General features: G+C 45.2%; 1 pseudogene across 1 annotated transcript in view; it reads left to right on the top strand.

Moving 5' to 3' along the window:
* Positions 1-8,068, top strand: part of LOC311120030 (forkhead box protein O1-A-like) — a 9,379-nt pseudogene extending 1,311 nt beyond the window's left edge. Inside the window, exon 3 of the transcript XR_014615881.1 lies at positions 478-8,068. The product of XR_014615881.1 is annotated as a forkhead box protein O1-A-like (transcript). The remainder of the gene's footprint in view (positions 1-477) is intronic.
* Positions 8,069-21,505: the final 13,437 nt, after the last annotated feature.

Raw genomic sequence — 21,505 nt, 5'->3', positions numbered from 1 at the left:
AGTGCTAATGTTAGTGCTAGCGCTAGTGTTAGTGCTAGTATTAGTGTTAGTGTTAGTGATAGTGATAGTGATAGTGTTAGTGATAGTGATAGTGATAGTGTTAGTGATAGTGATAGTGTTGGTGTTGGTGTTGGTGTTGGTGTTGGTGTTGGTGTTAGTGATAGTGATAGTGTTAGTGATAGTGGTAGTGATAGTGTTAGTGATAGTGATAGTGATAGTGTTAGTGATAGTGTTGGTGTTGGTGTTAGTGATAGTGTTAGTGATAGTGGTAGTGATAGTGATAGTGATAGTGTTGGTGTTGGTGTTGGTGTTAGTGATAGTGATAGTGATAGTGTTAGTGTTAGTGTTAGTGTTGGTGTTGGTGTTGGTGTTAGTGTTAGTGATAGCGATAGCGATAGCGATAGTCTGGTGATCTTTATCTCTTTATTCCATGTCCTCGAAGGTTATTGTTCACATTCTTATCTTCCTGTCCCCTAGGCCACCACAGCTCAGAGAACGTCATGGAGAACCTTCTGGATAACCTGAACCTCCTCTCCCCCAAGAACACCCAGGTGGGAGGGGGAGGAGGGGGTGTGGGTCAGGGGTCATCCCAGAACACCCCCTCCCCCCTGATGCAGGCCAGCACCGGGGTGGGGGTGGGGTACCCCCCTTACTCCTCTCCTTCCATGGTCCCCCAGCAACAACCCCAGCAGCAGCAGGACTACCGGAAGTGTCTGTACAGCCAGGCCAGGATGAATGCTCTCTCCCCCATGTCCCCCAACTCCATGCAAACCCTGGGGGACAGCAAGGCCAGCTTCAGCCCCTCGTCTCTGGGTCAATATAACTGTCCTGCTGGCCTCCTCAAGGAGCTCCTGACCTCAGACTCTGACCCCCACGGGGACATGATGCCCTCGGTCGACACCGTGGTCTCCCAGTCTAGTGGACGAAGCAGCATACTGCCTTCCTATAATGCTTCCCAGCACGGGGGAGGAGGAAGAGGAGGAGGAGGAGGAAGAGGGGGGAGTCTTCACCCCCACCCACACTCTCACCCTCACCCCCACGGCATCCCTCATTCCCAAACCCACCCTCACCCTCACCCCCACAGCCAAACCCCACCGACTTCTGTCTCCTCCATGAACGGCTGCACCCTGATGTCCCTGAGCAGTTTGAGCCACAGCGGAGGGGGCGGTAACGGAACCCGCCTGGGGGATAAGAACCCCATGCAGGTGCCCTACGGTCTCTCTGCCCATGTAGGACCAGGGGGGATGCCTGTTGGGTTCTGCCCCCTCAACACTAACGGGTATGGGCGTCCCGTCCTGGGTCTGCCCCCTGCCCCCCACCACCACCTGGAGAAGCTGCCCAGCGATCTGGACGACATGTCCATTGAGAGGTTTGAGTGTGATATGGAGTCCATCCTTCATGACACCCTGATGGACGGAGACTCGCTGGACTTCAACTTCGAACCCATGGTGACCTCACAGGGGTTCCCGACCCATGGGGTCAAGACGACCACGCACGGCTGGGTGTCCGGGTAGAGGATGGATGGATGGACACACATACACGATGGACGGACAAAAGGACACGTGGACTGATGGACACACACACAGCTGGGTGTCTGAGTAGAAGGACAGACAGACGATCGCTCGCACACACACTCTCTCTAACACACACACACTCTCTCTAACACACACACTCTCTCTCTAACACACACACACTCTCTCTAACAAACACACTCTCTCTCTAACACACACACTCTCTCTCTAACACACACACACTCTCTCTAACACACACACTCTCTCTCTAACAAACACACTCTCTCTCTAACAAACACACTCTCTCTCTAACACACACACTCTCTCTCTAACACACACACACTCTCTCTAACACACACACTCTCTCTCTAACAAACACACTCTCTCTCTAACACACACACTCTCTCTCTAACACACACACTCTCTCTCTAACACACACACTCTCTCTCTAACACACACACACTCTCTCTAACACACACACTCTCTCTCTAACACACACACTCTCTCTCTAACAAACACACTCTCTCTCTAACAAACACACTCTCTCTCTAACAAACACACACTCTCTCTAACACACACACACTCTCTCTAACACACACACACTCTCTCTAACACACACACTCTCTCTCTAACACACACACTCTCTCTCTAACAAACACACTCTCTCTCTAACACACACACTCTCTCTCTAACACACACACTCTCTCTCACACACACAGAGGATCCTCTCAATCTAACACACACACACTCTCTCACACACACAGAGGATCCTCTCTCTCTGACCATCTTTCCTTCCATCTGGTCTACCAGATGACTTCTTCTACAGGATCATAAACTCTTTTAAGCATCTCAGAATCACCATGGAAACTAACTGGCAGAGCGAAAACGCCCCCATCACCCTCTCACTCCGTCCTTCTAACGGTGCCCTAGTCAGTGACCTAGATCATCTTCACCACCATCATCATCATCATCATCAACATCATGAAAACTGAACTCTTTCTCCCTCTGATGGAACTTCTGGTCCCAGACAGTCAGACAGTCAGACAGTTAGACAGTCAGTACAGCAAAATACTTCGCTACCAGTACCCACGTAATAACATCATCATGCAGAACCTTGTTCTGACTGAAGCCTTAGATGACACACCAGCGTTTACTGACCATGCCGTACACACACACACACACACACACACACACACACACACACACACACACACACACACACACACACACACACACAGACACACACACACACACATACTATAATTATGACTAGCTGAATAGACTAGCTGACTGAATGTCCCATCAGGCTGAACATCAGCTGTTGCCTCTACCCTGACATGACATGGCCTGACCTGCGGCACCAAATGGCACCCTATTCCCTACTACTTTAGACCAGGGCCCATAAGGCTCTATATAGGAATAGGGGGCCATTTGGGATGCAGTCTTAACCTGACATCAGTGTGCCTTTGTGTCTAAGAATGCACGGCTAAATGATTTGGACCGCATTAGAGGGAAGATAGAGGGAAGGTAGTGGGAAGATAGAGGGGAGATAGTGGGAAGATAGAGGGAAGATAGAGGGGAGATAGTGGGAAGATAGAGGGAAGATAGAGGGAAGATAGTGGGAAGATAGAGGGAAGATAGAGGGAAGATAGAGGGAAGATAGTGGGAAGATAGAGGGAAGATAGAGGGAAGATAGAGGGAAGATAGTGGGAAGATAGAGGGAAGATAGAGGGAAGATAGAAGGAAGATAGAGGGAAGATAGAGGGAAGATAGAGGGAAGATAGTGGGAAGATGGATGTAATGTGATATTTGATGGTGAGAGGAAGGTGCTTGGTTGAAAGGCATGAACTGTACAGCCAGCTTGCACAAACCTGGTTGCAATGACAACGTTGCAAACCAGATTTCTTTGCCCTCGGGGCAGTGTGTGTTGTTGGGTGCTAAGGACTCTCTAGCTAGGGATTCCTGGACTTTGTTACATCCAAACACCTTTTCTTGTAGCCCTGATATGACTGTAGCCTGCGTTGTTATGGCATAGAGTATACACCTAATGCCATAAGATACCATAATAATACCAATGTTATACTGGAGTTATATAAAGCCGTATCAGGGCTAGTGTTCTTGTTGCCTGGTTCATTGTACATTATGTTCTGTCATTAGATGTGGACTGTGTCATTGGGTTGTCGTGTATCATGTCATTAGATGTGGACTATGTCATCGTGTAGTCGTGTATCATGTTATTATGTGGACTATGTCATCGTGTAGTCGTGTATCATGTCATTAGATGTTGACTATGTCATGGTGTAGTTGTGTATCATGTGACGTCCTGTACAGCACAGAGTTTAATTGTAAATCAGGAGAAATAATGTGTTATGAATCTGAAAAATAAAACTGGACGTGATATAGGTTGTGTCTGAATTGGCACACTATTCCCTAGATAGTGCACAACTTTTGACCCCTCCCCTGTAAAGTAGTGCACTATATAAGGAAAAGGGTGCCATTTAGGATGTAGTCATGGTTTCACTTTAAACACAAAGTGGGATGGAGTTTTCTCTATGCCCCATAAAAAAAATATACATGTATATATACAATACCAGTGAAAAGTTTGGACACACCTACTCATTCCAGGGTTTTTATTTATTTTTACTATTTTCTACATTGTAGAATAATATTGAAGACATCAAAACTATGAAATAACACATGTGTTAAACAAATTAAACAAATCAAAATATATTTGAGATTTGAGATTCTTCAAGTAGCCACCCTTTGCCTTGATGACAGCTTTGCACACTCTTGGCATTCTCTCAACCAGCTTCATGAGGTAGTCACCTGGAATGCATTTCAATTAAGAGTTGTGCCTTCTTAAAAGTTAATTTGTGGAATTTCTTTCCTTCTTAATGCGTTTGAGTCAATCAGTTGTGTTGTGACAAGGTAGGGGAGTTATACAGAAGATAGCCCTATTTGGTAAAAGTCCAAGTCCATATTATGGCAAGAACAGCTCAAATAAGCAAAGAGAAACGACAGTCCATCATTACTTTAAGACATGAAGGTCAGTCAATACTGAACATTTCAAGAACTTTTAAAGTTTCTTCAAGTGCAGTCGCAAAAACCATGACGCGCTATGATGAAACTGTCTCTCATGACGACCGCCACAGGATTGGAAGACCCAGAGTTACCTCTGCTGCAGAGGATAAGTTCATTAGAGTTACCAGCCTCAGAAATTGCAGCCCAAATAAATACTTCACAGAGTTCAAGTAACAGACACATCTCAACATCAACTGTTCAGAGGAGACTGTGTGAATCAGGCCTTCATGGTCGAATTGCTGCAAAGAAACCACTACTAAAGGACACCAATAAGAAGAAGAGACCTGCTTGGGCCAAGAAACACGAGCAATGGACATTAGACTGGTGAAAATGTGTATTTTGGTCTGAAGTCCAAATCAGAGATTTTTAGTTCCAACCGCCGTGTCTTCGTGAGACGTGGTGTGTGTGAACGGATGATCTCCGTATGTGTATTTCCCACCGTAAAGCGTGAAGGAGGAGGTGTTATGGTGTGGGGGTGCTTTGCTGGTGACACTGTCTATGATTTATTTAGAATTCAATGCACACTTAACCAGCATGGCTACCACAGCATTCTGCAGCGATACGCCATCCCATCTGGTTTGGGCTTAGTGGGACTATCATTTGTTTTTCAACAGGACACAGACCCAAAACACCTCCAGGCTGTGTAAGGGCTATTTTACCAAGAAGGAGAGTGCTGCATCAGATGACCTGGGATCCACAATCACCCGACCTCAACCCAATTGAGATGGTTTGGGATGAGTTGGACCGCAGAGTGAAGGAAAAGCAGCCAACAAGTGCTCAGCATATGTGGGAACTCCTTCAAGACTGTTGGAAAAGCATTCCAGGAGAAGCTGGTTGAGAGAATGCCAAGAGTGTTCAAAGCTGTCATCAAGGCAAAGGGTGGCTATTTGAAGAATCTCAAATATAAAATAAACTAAAATTTTGTTTTTAGTTTACTACATGATTCCATATGTGTTATTTCATAGTTTTGATGTCTTCACTATTATTCTACAATGTAGAAAATAGTAAAAATAAAGAAAAACCCTTGAATGAGTAGGTGTGTCCAACCTTTCAACTGGTAGTGTATATATATACATATATATATATGCACTCACACACACCCAAATACACACACACACACACATCAGAGTTTGTTGTTTCTGGATTCTTTGGTTTGTTCACTCAGTCAGAACCCTCAGTAACTACCATAAGGCCTGGGTCTGGAGAGATGATCAGTAACTACCATAAGGCCTGGGTCTGGAGAGATGATCAGTAACTACCATAAGACCTGGGTCTGGAGAGATGATCAGTGTGATCAACATCTCTGTCCTTCCTCTCGCTCATCCAGAGCTGGTAATACCAGAGCTTTGTACATACTAACGCAGGTTATGTCATGTGTTGCTTTCAACATGTCAATACAAACCGAGGATTTTCTGTCGAAGCATATCATTGACTACAATTGCAATTTTTCATTGTCATTGTATCGGTTAGGGATATTTTCAACACTCGACTAGAAGTTTGACACTTGAAGACATCTGATGTCTGGTTATTGGTTGAGAGTAAAGAGCATTGGTCATGTGGTAGTGGAGTTGAGTAGGTATTTGTTGGTATGAAACAGAAACTGATATTCAACTATCAAATATTAATGCTTATTGTCATGATTTACCATAGAACCACACAGAGAGTTAGGGATGCCAGAGAGTTAGGGATGCCAGAGTGTTAGAGATGCCAGAAGGTTAGGGATGCCAGAGAGTTAGGGATGCCAGATTGTTAGGGATGCCAGAGAGTTAGGGATGCCAGAGAGTTAGGGATGCCAGAGGGTTAGGGATGCCAGAGGGTTAGGGATGCCAGAGGGGTTAGGGATGCCAGAGAGTTAGGGATGCCAGAGGGTTAGGGATGCCAGAGAGTTAGGGATGCCAGAGGGTTAGGGATGCCAGAGGGTTAGGGATGCCAGAGAGTTAGGGATGCCAGAGGGTTAGGGATGCCAGAGGGTTAGGGATGCCAGAGGGTTAGGGATGCCAGAGAGTTAGGGATGCCAGAGGGTTAGGGATGCCAGAGGGTTAGGGATGCCAGAGAGGCGATACAGAAGCTGCTGTAAGGCATTAGTGCCAGACATAGTTGCCTATACGTTGCCTATACGTTGCCTATACGTTGCCTGTACGTTGCCTGTACGTTGCCTGTACGTTGCCTATACGTTGCCTGTACGTTGCCTGTACGTTGCCTATACATTGCCTATACGTTGCCTATACGTTGCCTATAAGTTGCCTATACGTTGCCTATACGTTGCCTATAAGTTGCCTATACGTTGCATATGCGTTGCCTGTACGTTGCCTGTACGTTGCCTATAAGTTGCCTATACGTTGCCTATGCGTTGCCTGTACGTTGCCTGTACGTTGCCTGTACATTGCCTAAACGTTGCCTGTCTGTTGCCTATGCGTTGCCTATACGTTGCCTATACGTTGCCTGTACGTTGCCTATGCGTTGCCTGTACGTTGCCTGTAGGTTGCCTATGCGTTGCCTATACGTTGCCTGTACGTTGCCTAAACGTTGCCTGTCTGTTGCTCACCCAAACATGCCACATACTATAGCCAAGTTCTGCCTTTTAAAGTTGAGATAATATATTTATCAGTTATTTCAAGTTATATGTACAGAATTATATTGATATATTATATATATATATATATATATATATATTTGTGCCGGTCACTCATTTCAGGATTTGAGATAGATAGAAATCATAGATATCAAAAGATTTGTCAATGTCAAAGAATTCAATCGAAACGTATCACAATTGTGATCTTTTCTAAGAACTGTACATTTATTTACAGATGCATTTTAATGAAAACATTTACTGATGATCCAACCTAATGATTCAAACTAATGATTCAACCTAATGATTCAATCTATGCATTTTATCCCTTGATTTTGATTTGTGTTGCTATTCTATAATTATTTGGCCTGAAGACAGAAATGTTTTATTGTATCATAGAGCTGTGAAATATTACGGTATATTATGTTGTTGTCAGAACGATTAATCAGTTATATGGGAAAATATGAAGTATATTTAGAAAATAGATGATATTGCCAAGCTTTTTGACACTGTTATTCTTGTATTTAGCTGTGGTTTGTAGGAAAGCTTAAAATATTAAGTGAAAATATATGATATATCTATAAACCTCTTGTGAAAAGCTTTTGTTAAAGAAAAAAAACATTTAAAAAAATAAACACTTTCTGGGACAATCCCTACTTAGATGGTGGATTTTGGACCAATTTATATAATTTAAAGAATAGAAAGCTATTTACTTTTACATTTTATAAATAACAAGTGCTCCTCGTGAACAGAGGAAGAAAGAAAAAATATTACATATTTTAAAACATTTACTGTTACATTTCTTAACTTATGTACAGGAATAAATTGGACGTGTGCTGTGTAATTTGCAATCAAAAAGAATATATAACTTGTGCAACTTTAATGTATTAAAACATCAATAAATGTACATCTTTGTCGAAGAAGTGTCTTCTTTGAAGGTCAGAGTCTCCTCATTGACTTATACCACCTTGTAACATCAAATGTATTGAATTATATTGCCTTATAAGAGCTCTAAATTGACTTATACCACCGTATAAGAGCTCTATATTGACTTATAACACCTTATAACAGCTCTATATTGACTTATACCACCTTATAACCACTCTATATTGACTTATAACACCTTATAACAGCTTGCTATATATTGACTTATACCACCTTATAACAGCTCTATATTGACTTATAACACCTTATAACAGCTAGCTCTATATTGACTTATACCACCTTATAACAGCTCTATATTGACTTATAACACCTTATAACAGCTAGCTATATATTGACTTATAACACCTTATAACAGCTTGCTATATATTGACTTATAACACCTTATAACAGCTCTATATTGACTTAAAACACCTTATAACCACTCTATATTGACTTATACCACCTTATAACAGCTCTATATTGACTTATACCACCTTATAACCACTCTATATTGACTTATACCACCTTATAACAGCGCTATATTGACTTATAACACCTTATACCAGCTCTATATTGACTTATACCACCTTATAACCACTCTATATTGACTTATAACACCTTATAACAGCTCTATATTGACTTATAACACCTTATAACAGCTCTATATTGACTTATAACACCTTTTAACAGCTCTATATTGACTTATAGGTCTGTCTGTCTGCTGCCTTTGATACTGTGAACCATCAGATCCTCCTCTCCGCCTTCTCCGAGCTGGGCATCTCCGGCGCGGCTCACTCTTGGATTGCGTCCTACCTGACCGGTCGCTCCTACCAAGTGGCGTGGCGAGAAGCTGTCTCCGCACCACGTGCTCTCACCACTGGTGTCCCCCAGGGCTCAGTTCTAGGCCCTCTCCAATTCTCGCTATACACCAAGTCACTTGGCTCTGTCATATCCTCACATGGCCTCTCCTATCATTGCTACGCAGACGACACACAACTCATCTTCTCCTTTCCCCCTTCTGATAACCAGGTGGCGAATCGCATCTCTGCATGTCTGGCAGACATATCAGTATGGATGACGGATCACCACCTCAAGATGAACCTTGGCAAGACGGAGCTGCTCTTCCTCCCGGGGAAGGACTGCCCGTTCCATGATCTCGCCATCACGGTTGACAACTCCGTTGTGTCCTCCTCCCAGAGTGCGAAGAGCCTTGGCGTGACCCTGGACAACACCCTGTCGTTCTCCGCTAACATCAAGGCGGTGACCCGATCCTGTAGGTTCATGCTGTACAACATTCGGAGAGTACGACCCTGCCTTACACAGGAAGCGGCACAGGTCCTAATCCAGGCACTTGTCATCTCCCGTCTGGATTAATGCAACTCGCTGCTGGCTCGGCTCCCTGCCTGTGCCATTAAACCCCTACAACTCATCCAGAATGCCGCAGCCCGTCTGGTGTTCAACCTTCCCAAGTTCTCTCACGTCACCCCGCTCCTCCGCACACTCCACTGGCTTCCAGTTGAAGCTCGCATCTGCTACAAGACCATGGTGCTTGCCTACGGAGCTGTGAGGGGAACGGCACCTCCGTACCTTCAGGCTCTGATCAGTCCCTACACACAAACGAGGGCATTGCGTTCATCCACCTCTGGCCTGCTGGCTCCCCTACCTCTGCGGAAGCACAGGTCCCGCTCAGCCCAGTCAAAACTGTTCGCTGCTCTGGCACCCCAATGGTGGAACAAGCTCCCTCACGACGCCAGGACAGCGGAGTCACTCACCACCTTCCGGAGACATTTGAAACCCCACGTCTTTAAGGAATATCTGGGATAGGATAAAGTAATCCCTTACCCCACCCCACAAAAAAAACAAAAAAAACATTGTAAAGTGGTTATCCCACTGGCTATAAGGTGAATGCACCAATTTGTAAGTCGCTCTTGATAAGAGCGTCTGCTAAATGATGTAAATGTAAAATGTAAATGTTATAACACCTTATAACAGCTAGCTATATATTGACTTATAACACCTTATAACAGCTAGCTATATATTGACTTATAACACCTTATAACAGCTAGCTATATATTGACTTATAACACCTTATAACAGCTAGCTATATATTGACTTATAACACCTTATAACAGATAGCTATATATTGACTTATAACACCTTATAACAGCTAGCTATATATTGACTTGTAACACCTTATAACAGCTAGCTATATATTGACTTATAACACATTATAACAGCTAGCTATATATTGACTTATAACACCTTATAACAGCTAGCTATATATTGACTTATAACACCTTATAACAGCTAGCTATATATTGACTTGTAACACCTTATAACAGCTAGCTATATATTGACTTATAACACCTTATAACAGCTAGCTATATATTGACTTATAACACCTTATAACAGCTAGCTATATATTGACTTATAACACCTTATAACAGCTAGCTATATATTGACTTATAACACCTTATAACAGCTAGCTATATATTGACTTATAACACCTTATAACAGCTAGCTATATATTGACTTATAACACCTTATAACAGCTAGCTAGCTAAATATTGACTTACAGTAGAACACCTTATATATGTCAGGTATAAACAATGGAAATAATGTATGACGCAGTGGAACGGGGCTGAGCCGAGTCCCTTTGTATAGTTCATTTTTCCAAGGTAATGTACAGAACGGAAGCGTTTATCCCGTTTATTCCACAGTTGCCAAAGAAAACGACTATTGCGGAACATTTTCATTGCTATTTTCATACTTTCTCATATTTTGGTTGCTAGAGAAGTGACCGAGTCGTTCGTTGTATTAGTTCTATACATATGGACGTGATCCAGATATTCGTTTTATATGTTCCATCGCTGGCAACGTTCTTATCCCTTGCTTGCTAGCTAGCTAGCCAACTAGTTACGGCTAACGCCTCACGACCTCTGCAGCCAGAATCACAGCAAAGTAGCTGCATTTGAGTTTGTTTAAGCTGTTTTCTATTGACATGCATTTGGATACATCCATAGCAATGAACTGATGGTGCACGATTTTGCCTGGCTTAGCTAGAAAAGTTTGCCTTCTCATCAGCACACTTGTCGACACTGTTAATTACGAGGAGATCGAATTGCATATCAAACACTAGGCTAGAAGCTAGCTAAATAGTTCGTTGCTAGCAAACCTGCCAATATGACAACCAAATTTAAAAATATCAGTAGCTGAAAGCAGCTGGTCAAATGAGAAATGTGGAAGGATTTGACAGCATAGTGCCACTAGCACCATCACTGCAACAGTAGGGACCGGAGATATTCATGTTCATCAGAATGATGCTCCAAAAAAATTATGTCTCTGCAAAAACAAATGCTACGTTTTCCTCATTGGACCTGCGTTTACAATGTATCCAATTTCGGTTTGTGTGGTTGTTGGTTTAGCTTTCTGTAACTTTGTAGCAACTACGGTCTGTATGTGTAGGTGCATATTGCGTCAAGATTGCAAGGTGTCCCGATATCTTTTCCAACTGTCCATTATCTGTTTTTAATGCCCATTCTAGAATGCCCATCTAACCAATCAGAAACGAGTATTCAACAATGCTGTGGTACAATTAAGTAATTAGGCCAGAGGGGGTGTGGTATATTGGCCATTTACCACAAACCCCTGAGGTGCCTTAGTGCTATTATAAACTGGTTACCAATATTTTTTAATACCCGTGGTATACAGTCTGATATACCACGGCGTTCAGCCAATCAGCATTCAGGGCTCAAACCACCTTGTTTATAATTTATTTTTATTTATTTATTTCACCTTTATTTAACCAGGTAAGCCAGTTGAGAACAAGTTCTCATTTACAACTGTGACCTGGCCAAGATAAAGCAAAGCAGTGCGATAAAAACAACAACACAGAGTTACATATGGGGTAAAACAAAACATAAAGTCAAAAAATACAACAGAAATATATATACAGTGTGTGCAAATGTAGCAAGTTATGGAGGTAAGGCAATAAATAGGCCATAGTGCAAAATAATTACAATTAGTATTAACACTGGAATGATAGATGTGCAAGAGATGATGTGCAAATAGAGATACTGGGGTGCAAATGAGCAAAATAAATAACAATATGGGGATGAGGTAGTTGGGTGGGCTAATTTCAGATGGGCTGTTTACAGGTGCAGTGATCGGTAAGCTGCTCTGACAACTGATGCTTAAAGTTAATGAGGGAGATAAGAGTCTCCAGCTTCAGAGATTTTTGCAGTTCGTTCCAGTCATTGGCAGCAGAGAACTGGAAGGAATGGCGGCCAAAGGAGGTGTTGGCTTTGGGGATGACCAGTGAGATATACCTGCTGGAGCGCATACTACGGGTGGGTGTTGCTATGGTGACCAATGAGCTAAGATAAGGCGGGGATTTGCCTAGCAGTGATTTATAAATGGCCTGGAGCCAGTGGGTTTGGCAACGAATGTGTAGTGACGACCAGCCAACAAGAGTGTACAGGTCACAATGGTGGGTAGTATATGGGGCTTTGGTGACAAAACGGATGGCACTGTGATAGACTACATCCAAGTTATAATGACTTATAACACCTTATAATACAGTGAGGGAAAAGGTATTTGATCCCCTGCTGATTTTGTACGTTTGCCCACTGACAAACAAATGATCAGTCTATAATTTTAATGGTAGGTTTATTTGAACAGTGAGAGACAGAATAACAACAAAAAAATCCAGAAAAACACATGTCAAAAATGTTATAAATTGATTTGCATTTTAATGAGGGAAATAAGTATTTGACCCCTCTGCAAAACATGACTTAGTACTTGGTGGCAAAACCCTTGTTGGTAATCACAGAGGTCAGACGTTTCTTGTAGTTGGCCACCAGGTTTGCACACATCTCAGGAGGGATTTTGTCCCATTGTCATGCTGGAATACCCATCCACGACCCATTTTCAATGCCCTGGCTGAGGGAAGGAGGTTCTCACCCAAGATTTGACGGTACATGGCCCCGTCCATCGTCCCTTTGATGCGGTGAAGTTGTCCTGTCCCCTTAGCAGAAAAACACCCCCAAAGCATAATGTTTCCACCTCCATGTTTGACGGTGGGGATGGTGTTCTTGGGGTCATAGGCAGCATTCCTCCTCCTCCAAACACGGCGAGTTGAGTTGATGCCAAAGAGCTCGATTTTGGTCTCATCTGACCACAACACTTTCACCCAGTTCTCCTCTGAATCATTCAGATGTTCTTTTCATTGGCAAACTTCAGACGGGCCTGTACAGTGGGGAAAAAAAGTATTTAGTCAGCCACCAATTGTGCAAGTTCTCCCACTTAAAAAGATGAGAGAGGCCTGTAATTTTTATCATAGGTACACGTCAACTATGACAGACAAAATGAGAAAAAAAGATCCAGAAAATCACATTTTAGGATTTTTAATGAATTTATTTGCAAATTATGGTGGAAAATAAGTATTTGGTCAATAACAAAAGTTTCTCAATACTTTGTTATATACCCTTTGTTGGCAATGACACAGGTCAAACGTTTTCTGTAAGTCTTCACAAGGTTTTCACACACTGTTGCTGGTATTTTGGCCCATTCCTCCATGCAGATCTCCTCTAGAGCAGTGATGTTTTGGGGCTGTCGCTGGGCAACACGGACTTTCAACTCCCTCCAAAGATTTTCTATGGGGTTGAGATCTGGAGACTGGCTAGGCCACTCCAGGACCTTGAAATGCTTCTTACGAAGCCACTCCTTCGTTGCCCGGGCGGTGTGTTTGGGATCATTGTCATGCTGAAAGACCCAGCCACGTTTCATCTTCAATGCCCTTGCTGATGGAAGGAGGTTTTCACTCAAAATCTCATGATACATGGCCCCATTCATTCTTTCCTTTACACGGATCAGTCGTCCTGGTCCCTTTGCAGAAAAACAGCCCCAAAACATGATGTTTCCACCCCCATGCTTCACAGTAGGTATGGTGTTCTTTGGATGCAACTCAGCATTCATTGTCCTCCAAACACGACGAGTTGAGTTTTTACCAAAAAGTTATATTTTGGTTTCATCTGACCATATGACATTCTCCCAATCCTCTTCTGGATCATCCAAATGCACTCTAGCAAACTTCAGACGGGCCTGGACATGTACTGGCTTAAGCAGGGGGACACGTCTGGCACTGCAGGATTTGAGTCCCTGGCGGCGTAGTGTGTTACTGATGGTAGGCTTTGTTTCTTTGGTCCCAGCTCTCTGCAGGTCATTCACTAGGTCCCCCCGTGTGGTTCTGGGATTTTTGCTCACCGTTCTTGTGATCATTTTGACCCCACGGGGTGAGATCTTGCGTGGAGCCCCAGATCGAGGGAGATTATCAGTGGTCTTGTATGTCTTCCATTTCCTAATAATCGCTCCCACAGTTGATTTCTTCAAACCAAGCTGCTTACCTATTGCAGAGTTAGTCTTCCCAGCCTGGTGCAGGTCTACAATTTTGTTTCTGGTGTCCTTTGACAGCTCTTTGGTCTTGGCCATAGTGGAGTTTGGAGTGTGACTGTTTGAGGTTGTGGACAGGTGTCTTTTATACTGATAACAAGTTCAAACAGGTGCCATTAATACAGGTAACAAGTGGAGGACAGAGGAGCCTCTTAAAGAAGAAGTTACAGGTCTGTGAGAGCCAGAAATCTTGCTTGCTTGTAGGTGACCAAATACTTATTTTCCACCATAATTTGCAAATAAATTCATAAAAAATCCTATGATGAAAATTACAGGCCTCTCTCATCTTTTTAAGTGGGAGAACTTGCACAATTGGTGGCTGACTAAATACTTTTTCCCCCCACTGTAGCTACACCACGCTATACCACGCTACACCACGCTATCGCTAGCCTCTATAGCACCCCTCAGTTAGATAACTACACCACGCTATCACTAGCCTCTATAGCACCCCTCAGTTAGATAGCTACACCACGCTATTGCTAGTCTCTATAGCACCCCTCAGTTAGATAACTACACCACGCTATCGCTAGCCTCTTTAGCACCCCTCAGTTAGATAACTACACCACGCTCTCGCTAGCCTCTATAGCGCCCCTCAGTTAGATAACTACACCACACTATCGCTAGCCTCTATAGCATCCCTCAGTTAGATAGCTACACCACGCTATCGCTAGCCTCTATAGCACCCCTCAGTTAGATAGCTACACCACGCTATCGCTAGCCTCTATAGCACCCCTCAGTTAGATAGCTACACCACGCTATCGCTAGCCTCTATAGCGCCCCTCAGTTAGATAGCTACACCACGCTATCGCTAGCCTCTATAGCACCCCTCAGTTAGATAGCTACACCACGCTATCGCTAGCCTCTATAGCGCCCCTCAGTTAGATAGCTACACCACGCTATCGCTAGCCTCTATAGCACCCCTCAGTTAGATAGCTACACCACGCTCTCGCTAGCCTCTATAGCACCCCTCAGTTAGATAACTACACCACGCTATCGCTAGTGTTATGTGGGCAGCTTGTCTCTCCCTTTTCTCTTTCCCTTCCTCCTTGTTTTGTCCCCTCTTTGTCTGTTGTTTCTGTATGTGTGTTTGTCCCCATTATGTGGGTGTGTCTGGAGTGGATCGGGGGGCATGCTCAGGATCTGCCTCTCCTGTGCAGCTGCGGGTTGTTTCCAGTGATTCCTGCCTACGCAGCTGCATCCTATTCTCTCATCAACCTGCACTACTAATTCCTGGGCATGGCTCTCCACCGGCGCCAGATCGTTGTTCTTACTAGAGCGTTCAGACATACCTCCCAACCTGCCTGCCTGCCTTCCGGCCTGCCTGCCTGCCTGCCTGCCTGCCTGCCTGCCTCAGCCTCTCCTTCCTCCGGAGCCGACTAGCCCACTCTGTTCCTTTTCTTCAGTTGTTTTTTTGGACTAAGACAAATTGAACTTTTATTAAAATATTTTTGTTTCTTCCACTCCCTTCGTGTTTTGTTTCTCTGAGTGCTGGGTTTAACCATAGCTTAACAGAACGATCTGGCCATGGACCCAACAGAGAAACAGCACGGGGCAAACGAAGACAGCTTCCAACAAGCTATCCAGGCTCAAGGAACGTTGCTAGGACAGCATGACCAATTGATTCGGACTCTTTTGGAAGATAATCATCAACTGCTGAACCAGGTGACTCAGTTAACTACGCAAGTCTCTAAATTGTCTGTTATCAGTTCTCCATCTCTCTCTGACCCCCAGTTTGATGCACTGTCGTTTTCTACTGATTCCTCTAAGGTACATTATGTTCTGGGGCTGTTAAGAGGGAGAGCTCTGGTTTGGGCTGAGGCTGTGTGCTCAAATCAAACTTTGACTGGATTGACTTTTGCTGATTTTTCTGCTGAATTGAAGACCGTTTTTGTCCATCCTGACCATGTGGGTAATTCCTCCAAGATACTCTTTAATTTGAGGCAGGGTTCTAACAGTGTGGCTGAGTACTCTATTGAGTTCTGGACGTTGGCAGCGGACTCCAAGTGGAACAATGTGGCACTTCAAGGAGCATTTCTAAACGGTTTGAATGAAGCCATTAAGGATGAACTGGCTGCTCGTGATGAGCCACATGATTTACATTCTCTCGTTTCCCTGTCCATTAAGCTAGATAGCCGGTTGCGGGAGAGGCGTCGGGAGAGAGGCGGTCGGCCGCATCTAGGAGGACGAGTTCCCCAGCCTTCAACCACTCGAGTCTCGCCTCCCCGGAGCCGGCAGCTTCTTGTTCCTGATTCCATCCCGAGCACAGAGGAGGAACCTATGCAAGTGGGTCGAGCTCGACTACCTCCAGCAGAGCGGCAACGGCGCCTCCAGGCGGGTGAGTGCCTGTACTGTGGAGACGCCACATACATTCTGGCTACATGCCCTAAGCGGCCAAAAGACAAGGCTCGCTCGTAACGGTGGGTCTACTTGCGAGCCCAGAGTTAGATCCTGAACCCATCATTCCCCGATTACAAGTACCTGTAACCTTACGTTTCCAGAGTCATTCCCTGCCACTCTCAGCTCTCATAGACTCAGGTGCAGAAGACAACTTTATTAGCCACCAGTTCGTTACACAAGCTCGTATCCCCATGGAGCCACTACCTACCCCCATTCGGGTCACAGCCCTTGATGGGGGCCTCCTCGCGGAGATAACTCATCAAACCACCCCCGTTTCCCTAGTGATTTCTGGCAATCATTGTGAAAGCATTCAGCTAAGAGTTATGTCTGGCTCAGCTACCTCCCTAATCCTTGGCTTCCCCTGGTTGGCTCTTCACAACCCACAAATTGATTGGACACGTCACACCATTCTCAGTTGGAGCACTAACTGCCATTCAGAGTGCCTTAGGTCAGCGGTTCCCCCCACTAAGTGTAACCCAACTCATCCCTCAGCTCCTCTTGATCTGTCATCTGTCCCCAAAGAATACCATGACTTAGCGGAGGTTTTCAGTAAGGACAAGGCTCTGTCTCTACCACCACATAGGCCTTATGATTGCCCTATTGAACTGCTTCCTGGTGCTCCCTTGCCCTCTAGTCGCTTATACAATCTGTCCCGACCGGAAAGAGAGGCAATGGAGCAGTATATTGGTGATTCTCTGGCCTCGGGCATAATCCGTCCCTCGTCGTCTCCTTTGGGTGCAGGTTTCTTTTTCGTGGAAAAGAAAGACAAGTCGTTACGCCCCTGTATCGATTTTAGGGGTTTAAACAACATAACTGTTAAAAACAAGTATCCCCTTCCACTCATCAACTCTGCTTTTGAACCTCTGCATGGCGCCACAGTTTTCTCCAAGCTCGACCTCAGGAACGCTTATCACCTTGTCCGAATCCGAAAGGGAGATGAGTGGAAAACCGCTTTCAACACTCCACTGGGACATTTTGAGTATTTGGTCATGCCCTTTGGGCTCTCAAACGCCCCTGCTGTTTTCCAAGCCATGGTGAACGATGTTCTTAGGGATTTTTTGAACCGTTTTGTCTTTGTATACCTGGATGATATTCTTGTTTTTTCCAAGTCACCCGAGGAGCATGAGTCACACGTCCGTCAAGTCCTTCAACGGCTCTTGGAGAATAAGCTGTACGTCAAAGCAGAAAAGTGTGAGTTCCACAAACAGTCTACATCGTTCCTTGGTTTCATCATTGAGAGCGGGCAGGTGAAGGCGGACCCCGAGAAGATCCGGGCAGTGACGGAATGGCCCACACCCACCACCCGTAAGCAACTTCAACGATTTTTGGGCTTTGCTAACTTCTACCGTAGATTCATTAAGGGATTTAGTAAAGTGGTGGCACCCCTTACTAGACTCACATCCCCAAAAGTCCCTTTTCTGTGGTCCCCTGAGGCGGAGCAGGCGGTAGGGGTTTTGAAGGAACTGTTTTCCACCTCCCCTGTGTTGATACACCCCAATACCTCTCTGCAGTTTGTTGTGGAGGTGGACGCGTCGGACTCAGGTGTGGGAGCAGTCCTCTCCCAGCGCTCCCCCACTGACCAAAAGCTTCACCCCTGTGCTTTTTTCTCCAAGAAATTGTCACCCACAGAACGGAATTACGACGTTGGAAACCGGGAACTGCTGGCGGTCAAGCTAGCACTGGAAGAATGGCGGCACTGGCTGGATGGAGCTGAACTGCCGTTTGTGGTCTGGACAGACCACAAAAACTTGGCTTACATCCAAGCCACTAAGAGACTCAACTCACGCCAAGCCAGATGGGCCCTGTTTTTTAGTAGGTTTAACTTTATTCTTACATACAGACCGGGGTCAAGAAATGTTAAACCAGATGCTTTGTCCCGCCAGTTTGTTGACCCTTCGGAGACCAGCGAGCCTGAGGCAGTCCTGCCTTCCTCATGCGTCGTGGCGGCTGTTCAGTGGGAGATCGAGTCTCTTGTGAAGACTGCACTTGCCACAGACCCGGGACCGGGTGATGGACCTCCCAACCTACTCTTTGTTCCCGAGACGGTCCGGTCTCAGGTGTTGCAGTGGATTCACACCTCCCGTTTTGCTGGTCACCCTGGGATGAGACGCACGTTGACGCTGCTTAGGAGACATTTTTGGTGGCCTTCAATGGAAACTGACGTTCAGGCTTTTGTGGCAGCCTGTTCAACCTGTGCTCGGGGCAAAGCCTCCCATCAGTCCCCTTCGGGGCTGCTGCTACCCCTCCCAGTTCCCAGCCGTCCCTGGTCCCACATAGCCATGGATTTTGTCACCGGCCTACCCAAGTCTGAAGGTAATGATACTATACTTACCATTGTGGACAGATTCTCTAAATCTGTTCACTATATAGCATTACCAAAATTACCGTCTGCCAGTGAGACAGCGGACCTCCTAGTCCAACATGTATTCCGTCCCCATGGAATACCTGTGGACATCGTATCTGATAGAGGCCCACAGTTTACTTCCCGTGTTTGGAAGGTTTTCTGTTCTGCTTTGGGTGCTTCCGTTAGTCTGTCCTCAGGGTTTCATCCCCAGACCAACGGTCAAACAGAAAGAGCCAATCAAGACCTCGAAGCAACCCTTCGTTGTGTGGCTGCTCAACATCCATCATCCTGGGCCAAACATCTGCCTTGGATAGAGTACGCCCACAACTCCCTCACCACCTCTGCCACTGGCCTTTCACCCTTCGAAGTTACCATGGGTTATCAACCCCCTCTGTTTCCTGCTCAGGAGAAGGAATTGGCTGTTCCTTCGGTTCAGGAGAACCTCCGCCGCTGCCAGAGAGTGTGGCGCGACGCTCGGGAAGCGTTGCTTCGGACCACCGACAGGAACAAGACGACAGCGGATAGGAGCAGGACTCCCGCACCTGTGTTTCATCCTGGTCAAGAGGTTTGGCTGTCATCTAAGAACGTACCTCTTCGTACCAAATCACGCAAGCTGTCTCCTCGGTACCTGGGTCCGTTTGTGGTGGAGTCCATCATTAACCCGCTGCGGTTCGTTTGAAGTTGCCTTCAGCCATGAAGATACACCCTACTTTCCACGTCTCCCAACTGAAACCTGTGTCCTCCAGCCTTTTGTGTCCGCCGGCAGATCCACCTCCACCTGTTCGCCTCATTGACGACCATCCGGCCTACACCGTCAGTAGGCTCCTGGACTCTCGGAGGCGGGGTAGGGGTCTCCAATACCTAGTCGATTGGGAAGGTTATGGACCAGAGGAGAGGTCTTGGGTCCCTAAGCGTTTTGTGTTGGATCCTCAGTTGATCACGGACTTCCATCATGACAACCCTGACAGGCCTGGTGGGTCGCCAGGTGGCGACCATTGAGGGGGGGGTACTGTTATGTGGGCAGCTTGTCTCTCCCTTTTCTGTTTCCCTTCCTCCTTGTTTTGTCCCCTCTTTGTCTGTTGTTTCTGTATGTGTGTTTGTCCCCATTATGTGGGTGTGTCTGGAGTGGATCGGGGGGCGTGCTCAGGATCTGCCTCTCCTGTGCAGCTGCGGGTTGTTTCCAGTGATTCCTGCCTACGCAGCTGCATCCTATTCTCTCATCAACCTGCACTACTAATTCCTGGGCATGGCTCTCCACCGGCGCCAGATCGTTGTTCTTACTAGAGCGTTCAGACATACCTCCCAACCTGCCTGCCTGCCTTCCGGCCTGCCTGCCTGCCTGCCTGCCTCAGCCTCTCCTTCCTCCGGAGCCGACTAGCCCACTCTGTTCCTTTTCTTCAGTTGTTTTTTTGGACTAAGACAAATTGAACTTTTATTAAAATATTTTTGTTTCTTCCACTCCCTTCGTGTTTTGTTTCTCTGAGTGATGGGTTTAACCATAGCTTAACAGCTAGCCTCTATAGCACCCCTCAGTTAGATAGCTACACCACGCTATCGCTAGCCTCTATAGCACCCCTCAGTTAGATAGCTACACCACGCTCTCTCTAGCCTCTATAGCGCCCCTCAGTTAGATAGCTACACCATGCTATCGCTAGCCTCTATAGCACCCCTCAGTTAGATAGCTACACCACGCTATCGCTAGCCTCTATAGCACCCCTCAGTTAGATAGCTACACCATACTATTGCTAGCCTCTATAGCACCCCTCAGTTAGATAGCTACACCACGCTATCGCTAGCCTCTATAGCACCCCTCAGTTAGATAGCTACACCACACTATTGCTAGCCTCTATAGCACCCCTCAGTTAGATAGCTACACCACGCTATCGCTAGCCTCTATAGCACCCCTCAGTTAGATAGCTACACCACGCTATCGCAAGGTAGTGATGGGACTCCCAATCACGGCCCCTCGGGAGCCCAAAGCAGTGTATCTAACTACTGGAACTACACACTACTATTTTTACAAAAAGAAAAGAAAATACTGGTGAAGTAGGCAATAATAATAATAATAATAATAATAATAATAATAATAATAATAATAATAACAATAATAATAATAATAATAATAACAATAATAATAATACCAATAATAACAATAATAATAATAATAATAATAACAATAATAACAATAATAATAATAATAATAATAATAATTTCCTTTCTTTTTCTGCA

The sequence above is a fragment of the Coregonus lavaretus genome, assembly GCF_964263955.1.
Source record: "Coregonus lavaretus genome assembly, contig: HAP1_SCAFFOLD_5422, whole genome shotgun sequence".
In the NCBI taxonomy this organism is placed as follows: Eukaryota; Metazoa; Chordata; class Actinopteri; order Salmoniformes; family Salmonidae; genus Coregonus; species Coregonus lavaretus.
The sequence above is the reverse complement of the archived record's forward strand: the minus strand, read 5'-3'. Positions and strand labels throughout refer to the sequence as shown.